We start from the raw sequence: 12,333 nt of genomic DNA, 5'->3' as shown, positions 1-12,333 counted from the left end.
GGTTACTTTTTCTGTTGATGCATGGTGCAATTCTTTGTTGTGCTCTTTCCTGGGTGATGCCCTGGCACCGTCTTCCACTTCTCGTCCAACATTAACAACTTCTACACATCCAGTGGCGGGAAGAGCCCGAGGTGTTGGTTGAGGCCGCCTCCTTTTCTCCTGTAATGAAATTACCACTGCGTTAGAATAATTCTGCATGCCAAACGAGGCTATTTTAAATCATAATGAAGTAATTGCTCAATATTTCTAGAACAAAAATTGTCGCGCGGAATAAGCAGTGGACGTACAAAAACACAGAACAAGCCCTGCAAGGAATCTCACTAGCTACGTAATGAACTGAGTTACATATGAATGATAATCATTCAGATATCACGTACCACGTTGCCTGTATGTTTTAACGGTTGTCTTGCTGAGCGGAAGGTCGTTAGGTCAGTATCGCGAAGCTTTGCGGTGCGAAATATTACTGCCACAATCGAAGGTAAAAATTCATCTGAGAGGAACAAAAGTTTTGTTTACAAGTGACGAAAACGCGCATTAAATTAACCCATTTGAAGCAGCGGCATTTATTACCGCTGTGATACGGACTGGGTAATGACACTCACTGGCTTTTGCAGGTACTTCGGGAACGCTGAAAACACCGTCGGCAAGCTCCCATGTCGCAGTCGAACTGTCTGTCAGGTTCGATCGAAGCACTCCGGAGTGAAATGCAAGGAGCACAACTGGTCCCCGTCTTTAGGCGCCCAGCCATCTCGACGAACCGCTTGTTTCCGCTGCTTTCGCACCTCGGCATTTTTGGGTACTCTGTACAAGAAATACGTGATGTCATCCCAGAAAACAAAGACGAGCTATTAAGACGATCGAGACCAGGGACTGCTTCGAACAAATACGGTTTATTGGAAGAAGCGAAGTAGCGCGCGCTCGCTCTAGGCAGCAGTCTTCTTTCTTCTTCTTCCGGCGTTTTGATGATGATATTTTATAGGCTCCCGCCCGCCCAAGTTGAAATGTGATAAGCTCTCGCGGGCTATTTGAAACAACCTTCCATTGGGTATATGTGGTTCACCGATCTTCTTATAAGCTCTTTTTTGCCTGTGTGAAGGAGACAAGCTCTTGTTATTCCGTCTCGCCCAGGGTAGAGTTTTTCAATCCTGCACATTTTCCAAAATGTTCTTGGAGCCTTGTCCTCAACCAACACGATGTCACCCTGTGAGAGTGGTTTTTCTTGCCGTGTTTTGGCTTTGACCGTAGATCCTGTTTCCTTGATATATTCTTGATGCCATCTTTTCCACCAAGCGCGCACGAGTTTGCATCTGCGTCGCCATGCGTCTTCAATGTCGCCGTTTACAGTCTTGTTTGTCCGTCTTGAAGCTGTCGCCGTCCACCTATGATGTCTGCCGGCGTTAGTGGCATTGGCTCGTCAGGTTCTCCATATACGTAAGTCAATGGTCGATTGTTCAGTGTTCCTTCAACTTTTGCTACAATAATGCTTAGCTCCTCTACCGAAGCTGTGCTTTTCGATATTATTTTTCGCATCGACGTCTTCAAGCTTCTTATGAGGCGCTCGTAAAATCCTCCCCATCATGGCGCGCACTCAGCTATCGTTTTCCATTGAATTTGTTGGCCACTGCAGTAATTCTTTAAGACCTCGTTTTTAATTGTTTCGAGCATTCTGTTGATTTCCTTTCCAGATTTTATAAATGTTTTGGCGTTGTCCGAGTATATTACTGCTGGTATTCCCCGTCGAGCTGTAAATCGTCGGAATGCTTGTAGAAAACTTGACGATGACAAATCGTTGGTAACTTCCAAGTGTACTCCTCTTGTTACCGCGCAGGTGAATATCAGTACATATTGCTTCACAATCTGGTACTTGTCCTTTGCGTAAAGAGGTCCTGTGAAGTCAACTCCCGTAACTTTGAATGGCTCTGCTTCAGTGACTCTGTCTGCCGGAAGTGGAGGTATGTCTTGAGTCGCTGGTCTGGAGTTATGCCTCATGCAGACGACACATTTGTTTAGAACTCTTTTCACTGCTTGTCTACCCTGCAATATCCAGAACTTAGTTCGAAGTTGCGCTAGCGTCACTTGAACTCCTCCATGTGATACCATTTTATGCACGTGACGTATTAGCAGTTCCGTGAAATGCTCATCCTTTAGAATTACTATTACGTGCTTGTTGAATTCTTGGCTGCACTGCAATCGTCCTTTCTGTTTGATGATTCCATCGTCATCAAAGTAGACTTCGTGTCCATTAACTTCAAATGATCGATGGTTTGAATAGGCCTCACCCTTTGTTTGTCTCATTGATATTTGGGTCTGTCTTATCCAGTATTTCCCTGCATTTGTTACTTCTTTTCCTGTCAACGGCCCTATGTGATTTTCCTTTCTTGTGTTGTTTATGAATCTGAACACCCATGCTGTCACTCTTATAAGCCGTCCGTATAATGAATACCTTTGGATTTCCAAGATTGGCGCAATTTCGGCTCTTCCCTTGCATTGGTGACATTGTGTTTTATGCTGGTCTTCCACGTCTGTATTTGTGCCAATTATGCTAAGTTCTTTCCCAGTGATGTTATCCATTCGGGACCATTCCACCATAACTTTGACGTTATCAATGCCTTTGCGCTTATTCCTCGTGTAAGTAGGTCAGCAGGGTTGTCGTCACTTTGAACGAATGACCAGCTTGCTTGAAGTGTTTTTTCTCTAATTTCTGCGATTCTGTTGGCAACAAACGGCTCACTTTTGCTTGTTCCCTTGATCCAGTGCAGCACAATCATCGAGTTCGTCCAGCAGTGTATTTCCTGAAAACTTTCGTTGAAGTGACCTTTGATGTAGCCGCATAATCTTGATGCTACCACCGCTTCCATCAGTTCAAGTCGCGCCAATGTCAGCTCCTTAATTGGAGCTACGCGGCTTTTTGCTGTTAACAGCCTTGATTCTTTGCTTCCATCGTGGTATACTGCTATCAAGTATGCTGCCGCTCCGTATGCTAATGGGCTCGCGTCGGCAAATACATGCAGCTTGTATGCTTGTACTGGTTGATTCTTGCTTGCGTAGCATCGTGGGATTTCTAGAACTCGAAAGTCCTCCGCTTCAGACATAAGGTTCTTCCATTTGTCGCATTCATCTTTAGGGAGCTGGTCGTCCCACGTGACGTTCATTTTCCACAGTCTCTGCAGTCCTATTTTCGCGCGTACTGTGAATGGCGAATACAAACCGAGTGGGTGAAATATATTCGCTGTGGTTTGTAACACAGCCCTTTTTGTCAAGTGCGTTGTATCTGTTACTAAATTCCACTTTTCCATGGGGAAGCAAATCATGTCCTTTGAGTGTTTCCATATCAAGCCCAGAAGCGTTGTAAATCCTCTAGATCGAATATCTATGTGAGAATCGTCTCTTTCGTTTTCATCAATTATTTTGTTTAATCGTTCTTTATTAGATATCCATTTTCTCAAATTCATCGCTGCCTCTCTGAACACTTGCTTTGCCTCTTTGTACAACTTGCCTGCTTCATCAAGCGTTGCTGCTCCCAAAATGATATCATCTACGTAGATCGCTTTCTGTAGTGTCCTTGTCGTAACAGGAAACTGGTCCTCCACTTGTTTCAAAAGGTGTTTAATTGTAGCTGCCAATATAAACGTGCTTGGTGTTGTTCCGAACGTTACTCTTGTAATGCGCCATGTTTGCACTTCATTCATTAACCTTCCTTCAGCGTCATGCTTCCACCACAGAAACCTCATTGCATCTCTACCCTCTTCATGTATAGAGATTTGTAGAAATGCCTTTTCAGCATCTCCAAGTAACGCCACCTTTTCTTTTCAGAAATTAATGAGCAGCGATAGAATGTCCTCTTTCAAATTGGGTCCTGCCTCTAGGTTCTCGTTTAAAGACATGCCTTTTCGAGACTGTGATGAGGCGTCAAACACTACTTGAACCTTTGTTGTGGCTCGGTCCTCTCTAATGATCGCATGATGTGGCATGTAGTAGCAAAGTGCATTTGGCTGTTCTGATGGCTCTTGGACCTCCTCTGCGACTCCTAATGCCATCTACTCTGATATAGCTTTGTCGTAGCGATACAGCATGCCTTCATTTTTTGCAGCCTTTTAGTCAGGTGTTGTAGTCTTTTTATCGCATTTTCCTTGTTGCTTTCCAAGTTTACGTCCTGTTTCCATGGCAAGCTGACTTGATAGCGACCGTTTTGTTGTACAATCTTGTGCTCGAATTATTCGACCACTTCATTTCCGGTGTTATCCAAGCTATTTCTTGTGATCCCCATTGACTCCAGGCTCCAGAACTTCTGTAGCTCTAGCTGGAGTTCTGTCTCCGCAGCTTCGACCTTCAGAACCATGACTGCTTGATTATGTGTTAGTTTTGTCTTGCTTTGCTCTGACGGCCCTTGCAGTACCCATCCCAGTATAGTTTCTACAGCCATCAGTCTGTCCTCGATTCTTTGAGTTCTACCAGTAAAGAATTCCCAATAATAGTCTGAGCCAATCAGTAGTTCTACAGAATCTGTTGCAGTCGTCTCGGTCCTGTGATCAGCCACTTGCATCTTTAGCTGTTTCATTTTCTCGCTGAGTTTCTTAGTTGGAGTGGGTATACAACTGTGCGAGACGACGTCGACTTGTAACGCTTCAATCACTGTTGTCGTGCTTGTTTCTTGTGATCCTACAGTCACTTGCACCACGTTCATTAGTTTGACCTTTTCGTCTCCTCCAAATGAACCAATCGTCAGCCTTTCCTGTCGCAACACCTTCGCACCTATTTCTTTCGCTAATCCCGCTTCAATAAATGACCTTTGATTTCCGCTGTCTAATAACGAACGGCAATGTCGGCCACATGTTTCTCCTTCTACGCACGCTACAGCCGTCTGCAAAAGCACAATCTTATGCTTGATATTTTCGGTTGCGTGTAGCGTAGACGTCGTCGCTTCGGCTTGCGCTGTTGAGACCAGCTCTGCCCTTGTTTTCGGCATCACCGTTCTACACACTGACGTGGCATGTCGTCCCTTGCATTGCTTGCATTTTACTTGGGCCTTGCAAATGCGTGCAGTGTGGTTTGGTCGCGTGCATCTGAAGCATGCTCTATTTTCGCTAAGCATAGCTTTTTTTTCATCCATTGGAATGCTTCTACGACAGTTTTCGGTTGCGTGGGTTTTCTGCTTGCAGAATAAGAATATTCTGTCCGCTGAGCTATAGAAGCTTGAAGTTGTGCGCATCTGTCCGCGGTTCTCTCTTGGTTTTGCAGTTATCCTCTCTTGTTCACGTTGTGTTTCTTCACGAAAAGCCGCTTGCTCTCTTAAGCCTGTCCAGCTTTTCCTCGCACGCTTTTCCCGTTGCGTTGTTTTGCTCGCCGTTTTCTGAAGCTGAGCTGTTTCTCATAGCCTCTTTTGACTTGAACTGCACTGATAATTCTGGTGGAATTGCTCTTTTCAATACCGGTAATAACATCGGCGCATAGCTCTCGGTTTCCACTTTCAGTGACTTGAGTGCCAATATGTTAACTTGCACTCTCTGTACTAGCCTATTTAAGTCATCGGTATCTTGAACAGACCTCACTTTCTCCAAACTCAATAGCTCATTCATGTGCATTTCAATGGAATGTTCTCGATTGCCGAACGTTTTTTGCAGTATTTTGATTGCGTTATCATAATTTTCCTCTGCCGAGTACTGAAGTCCTTCAATAGCAGCCGCAGCTTTTCCGGTTAGTGATGCTAACAAGTAATTGAACTTCTGTCCCTTGCTCATGTTCGGTCTCAGGTGAACTGCCGACTCGTACTGAGACCAAAAGCGGTTCCACTCCAAAGTTTTCCCCCCAAACTTTATCATTTCAAGCTTTGGTAGCTTAACTAGTTTCATTGCTTCTTGTCCCGTACTTGAGGGCGTCACCTGCCTTGTCCTATCGGTTGAATTCGATTGTTTAGGCTGTCGAAGTCTGATTTCTATTGCAGATAAGATCGTCGTTAATTTCATGTCGTACTCTATGACGCTTTCAAATTCAGCTTCGGCATGGTCTTCTGTTAGAAACTTTTCCATTTGCTCGTTTGCGCTCTTGAGACTGTCGGTTATTGCTTTTATCTGCGCCTGCGTTGTAAACAGCTGCTCCCGGTTAGCTCCATCATTATTTTCTGCTCGGCTGCGTTAATCAGTCGCGTGATCTGGGAGCGAAGCGCTTTCCTTTTCTTCGTTATCACTTCTTTGCTCATATTGAGGCGGTTAACAATGACTCCTTACTTGTCAATCGTTCGTTCTGATGCTCGTACTGTCCACCGTGGTCTCGTCGCCCGATCCAGGTCGATCCTCTGCTCCTCCGCCGTTTTCTTTTATGCTGCTCCGTGGCAGGTTGACCTTTCTTGCCAGTGAGGAGGTAGTATCCTGGTTCACGGCACCATTATTAAGACGATCGAGACCAGGGACTGCTTCGAACGAATACGGTTTATTGGAAGAAGCGAAGTAGCGCGCGCTAGCTCTAGGCAGCCGTCTTCTTTCTTCTTCCGGCGTTTTGATGATGATATTTTATACGAGCGAACCGGAAACACGGACACATAAGTCGGCCCACAACGAGCAGGCGTGGGCGAACACGGCATGCATTCTAACAAACTTCGGTACTTACAGATGAGAAGTAATTCCCGATGCTTTCTTCGCTCTATTTGTGCACACGTAGGAGACGCATGACGACACCATTATTCCTTCCTAGAGTCACACTCGCGAACACATTCTTTTTTCGTCTCCGCGGCAGTAATGCGGCACCCGCCCGGACGCGAGTTTACAAATGCGAGCGAATAGAGCCACCCACACTGCACCGCGCCTCAGCGCTCTTGGAGGCTATGCATTTCCGCCGGCCTAACTGTCTTATCGCGCTGTCGCTCCCCGCACTTTCGTATAGTGTTGCCAGAGGCTGCTGCTGCAGCTAGCGGGAGCCGCCTTGCTCGCAAAGGAAACCCCTCAAGGCTTTAGGACCTGCGGCGAGTTGAGTTGTATACTCGCGAAGAAATCGTGTGCGCCCACCTGTCGCCTCTCGCAACCGAAAGCCAACTCGTTCATGACGCAAGTGGGCACTGGAACGATGTGATTAAGAAAAGGAACACCCTCTACGATTGACATCTCCAATCGTTCATGTTTCAATCAGTGCGCACGCCTTGTATCGCCGCTGCGCTGCGCTCCTCGCTCGGCCCAACGTTTTGCCGGCCTGTTATCAACGATGTAAGTTTGGATGTTTACTAAGTCGTATGCAATCAACACAAAACGACGCGATCACGTACTTGTGCAAGCCTTGCCTCGTGACTGGTCAGAAAGGGGGTTTCGGAAAAACCACACTCCGCTACGTCGCGGTCGTCACTTCAGGGTTAATTAGCTTTAGCTGATGCTCAGCACTGACTTCTAAGCTACGCATTATGAATAGGAACGTGCCATGCCACACGGAGACCTTCCAAACACCATTGTGCGGCTTAAAAAAAGTAAAGCTTCCGGCCTCGCCCGTCCATATATTCAACGCCTCCTTGATATATTACACGGACAAGCTAATACGCCATCGTTAAGGCAAAAGAACGCCGCTGAATAAATATTGCCTATCGGCGCAAGTAAGGTTCGAACAAAAACAAAATTTTTCTGGTGCGTCCTGCAGAAACAAGTGACCGTGTTTTCTTTTCTTTTTTGGCGCTTCAGTGCAGCATGCATTTGTAATGCGGTGAAGCTGTGAGGGCACGCGCAACTTTATAATATGCGACCGAGCACCTCGACATGATGTTTTTCTCTTTTTTTTTCTACAACCCACCCTTGTCCAACAAGCAGTCATGCAAACTTGATGGCAAGTAAAAAAAAAACATACCTGGCCACAAGAGCCACATAGCCGTCACATGAAATTGAAATAAAAGCAGGAGTGCAGACCATGCATAGAGATACACTGGAGGATGTTCTAAAGCATAGACCATGCTCTGAATGAAACATAGAGAACTTTGATGCCAGTGTCTGTGGCAGCTGCAACGCACAGCACTTCAGCTAGCATGGCAGGGATGGGTAGTACACGAATGTGTTTAATGTTCGTTCTTTTAGCTCCGTGTGGCCTGAATTCGCTTTGCCACAAGACAAAGTTTAGCAAAGGTTTAAAATCAATGCATAGCTATAAACACAGCCACAAGTGCATGGGAAGCCTGCAAACACGAACACTAGGCAAATCTGTGAAGTACCCATCATTCCCATGGCAACTAAATGACTGCAGTGCCAGAGTTACTTTTAGGAAACTATGAGACCATAAAAGTCACCCAGGATCTTGCAATTACACCTTGTTTTATTTTGCATCATTTAAAAACAACGCTTTGCTGGTGAAATGTCATTCGAAGTATCACAGGATCATTGCTTGCTTAGACCCCTCATCATCCAACCTTGTATAGGTCAGAGCCAGTCCTTACGCATGTACCTGTTCAAATAAACATCCGTGCATATGACTGCCTGATTTGTGCAAGGATTATAAGATGCAATAAGACTTTACAATTCATTGCTATACACTTTAGAAACAGATATTGAATTCAATGCAGCAAATAGTTCAACTGCCTTTTGCAACACAGCATATGCCAGGTAGAAAATGCAGCAAAGGCAAATGTTTTCTGGAAATTGTTTTGCAAAGCCTTCACAGGCATGGTGGCAAATATATCGGTTAATGCCAGCAATGTCTATTTTCTGCGAAGCTCTGAAAGCTCTTGCACGAGTTGTCTAAAATGCCTATACACCTCTTCAGCCTATGAACTTGGCGTTTCACTGCAATGTAATGTTAAAATCAGAGGAAATAGTAAACCGCACCGCCTGTAAGACTTATAAGCTGTTGTAAAAAAAAGCAATATATTTCTTAATTTTGAAGAAGCATTCAGAACAAAATTAGACCAACCGAGGCTGCCACAAGTGGCCTTGAAAATGTAAAAATACTTGCCAACATAAGCTGCTGGTCTAATGTGGAGGCCACGCATTTCAGTCAGCTGTACACATCAATGCTAAGTCTTTGTAATGCTATGAAAATATTCATAATAGCACCTATAGACACAGCATAATACACCCAGTTTATTATGTCTTTTGGCATTGAGGATAAAAGATAGCTTATTCCTTTGCATACATTTCTAATATTTTTGCAGTTATGAAGATTAGAAGCTTGACGACTGCTGGCATACTAGTTTATGTTTCTCAAAGAGATGTGGACATCTATAAATCTAGAAGCCCGAAATATAAATTTGGAAAAGTGCAAGGATATCCAAATGCAGAGCTGTGAAATGTTATGCTCACACCTCTTATTTAATCTCTATATGAAGTTTCGATTCAGCAAGGCATTATACAAGTATCGATGTTCATATGCCTCATGACTGGCATGCGTATTTGCACAAGTTTTTCACTGCCATTCAGGGTTGTTGCAAGTACTGTACTGAGCATATGTTCCCTCTCCCCCTAAAATATCCCTGGTGACAGCACTGTTGCCAGCACCATAAATGAAGCATTGCAGGCAGTGACTACAGTGCCAAATGCATGAAACACCTCGACATTGAGGTCTCATCATACAAACTAGCTAATCTCAAACTTTGCGAATGATTAGGCTACGGCCCAAGTGGTGCAAGGGTTTCTTGCGAGAAGAAAAAAAGTAATAAAAGTGAACTGCTCTCTTAGCCCTTTCAGATACCACCTACGAAGAACTGTATGTACTTGTGTGAAACTGACATTTCAAGGCACTCGATATTCTATTGCAACAAAAATAGCGGCATAACACGAGGTGCATTCAAAAAAAAAACCGAACTTGTGCTTTACTGTAGTCTTTGACTTTGTTTCTCGGCCACAAGTATGGCCAAACAAAAAATTTCATCTTGGAAGTGCCGCCTGCTGCCTTAATCCATATCACAACTATGCGACATCTGGTGGAGGTGGTTTCTTTTATGTTCTGGGCGCCCCCATCAAGCCATGAACCCAGCTCCAGTGCCAAAAAAGATACCCGACGCCGACCTTGAGCCTGTAATCTTCAACTTCTTCAAACATTAATGTTTTTTAGATTACCGCATAATTTTCAATAAAGTAAGTAGTGGTAATGGCAGTTCATTTTTCAAATCTTACCTCAACACTGTAGCAGCTTGGTGCAGCACGTGGCAAATAGATTTAAACATGCGTAAATTTAAGCAAATGTACGTAAGAAGCTATGCAGACATCTTTCTAACATATTAGGTAAATGTCCTACACAATCGGGTCAGCTCATATAAATAATTAGGTGTTCTTATCACATTGAACTTACCTCAGGCACCTCACACTGAATATGTTACTAATAATGCCGATTACAAGTTAGGCTACATACATTGCACCTTCTCAAAACCCCGATATACACTAAAACTACTCCTATATGATACATTACGTCCCAAACTTGAATATGCCTCTTCTGTGCGAGACCCTTGCCACGACAACTTGATTCACTTGTTTGTACAGAATAACTCCATCCGCTTGAAACCTTCTCACTGCAATTGCATTGCTAGTATAACTTCAATGAAATCCAGCCGAAGCCTTGCTTCTTTTGCACCCCCTTGGAAAATATCCTATTTGGCTTCATTTCACGAATTATTCTGTCATACCACCCCGCATGACCAACTAATCCTGAATCCTCAGTACATATTCCATTGCAGTGACCTTGTCATTAGGTTGGCATCGCATTATGCAACTCCCAGTGTTTTCATCTTGTACATTGGTACATTGAAACCAACTACCTGAAGACATGTCACTATTAGTAATTGTTTTCCAATAAACTTTACTCAGTATTCTGTAATTATCCAAAATAGACTAACTAACATTCTGTATTTACAGGCTGAATTATGTATTGTGTTTGTTGTCCTTACACAGCTAACATTGTGTAATGATGAGTTTATTCTTTGTTTAGTAACTTTTCATGCTGCATTTTCCTTGTCTACTTTGTAACCAGTCCCCTCTATTAATACCGTAAGGATTTCGAGAGTAAATAAAAAAAAATAAATATGCAACTGTATGCTGCAAAACGAAGTTAAATAAAGAGATTAGAAAGTCAATATATTTTGATGTTTCTTAGCCCCTACATATATAAATAGAAAAAAATCAAGGGGTGTACACAATTGTGTACATAGCGTGTCAAACGGTTGACATTCACCCAACATTCCTTATAAGCACTGAAAGCCGATGATTCAGTCCTTTTTATGCCAACTTAGTCGGACATCAGGGGTTGGCACTCCTTTAAGAAGTGGAGTTCGCTTGTTTGGGATTAAAAAAAACCAACTTCATGCTTCAAAAACTAACACTTTTCAGGCAAAGTAACATGAAGTATCAACATTTTTAGGCTTGCTCTTGTAATTATTACAGTTCATTTATAATTTTAGTGAAGTAAAAGGTTAAATTATGTGACAGCTTTGTATTAGTAACAACAACAAAGCATTCAGAAATACTACACAAAGGCAGCTGCTGTCCCTATCACAGTACATGTCCACAATGAGGAGAACGTTAGTATACCTTGTGTAGCACATGTGAGAAAAAGACTCGACAGGTTTTCACACAACCAATGTTTTCTTTATTTTCTGTCCCCCTCGCGCCAGTATTGCTGCTGGATCGCACGTGATCCCGCGCATCCCCTTCTTCCATCACGACGCGATCCCCTTGCTGTTGGTGGCACTACAACCCAGTGGCATTCAAGCCCTTAGCACCGAGGTTCACACTGTTTTTGGTGGCCAGCCTGCAAGTAGGAAAGATACCAAAGTGTTTTTAAGTATCGAGTTCTGTGACCTGCTTTCAAGTCAATTTTTATTCTAGTTTCGCAGAACTTTGCAAGGAAATATGAGGAACTGGAAACAGTCAGCAATCCTAGATGTATCAGAACTATAGTACAAGTCAAAAAGAAGGCAGGAAATTGAGCACACGAGCAGCACAATAAAGAGGACCCCAAGACATAATGCATACAACACCATGAGAAGTGCATTGTCGATGACATATTTTGATCACTAAGCTTACAAGATATATTTTTGGCAAGCAGTATACCTATAGGGTACTGCACATGGAGATGCATGTCAACTGTGGGCACACAGTATTGAGTTAACATGGCTCACATTTTTCTATGCTTCATGGGCATGTAGGACTGCCTTGTGGGGGTGCGCGGCAATGGATGGTGGAGCTTGTGCGCTGAGAAGCAGCAGAGGTGGCTCAATAAGGAATGAAAGCACCATTTGCAAGAAAAAAAAAGAGAGTTCAATTATTTTGTATTAACGGCGTGTTACTATTATGTCCTTATTGTACCAAAGTCATGAAAATGAACATTGGTGATTTTATCATTTACAAGTAAGCAAATACACAAGTGAAATAAAAAATTCCG

Source organism: Rhipicephalus microplus, chromosome 3 (genome assembly GCF_043290135.1).
Source record: "Rhipicephalus microplus isolate Deutch F79 chromosome 3, USDA_Rmic, whole genome shotgun sequence".
NCBI classification, from domain to species: Eukaryota; Metazoa; Arthropoda; class Arachnida; order Ixodida; family Ixodidae; genus Rhipicephalus; species Rhipicephalus microplus.
Note: the sequence above shows the minus strand (reverse complement) of the source record.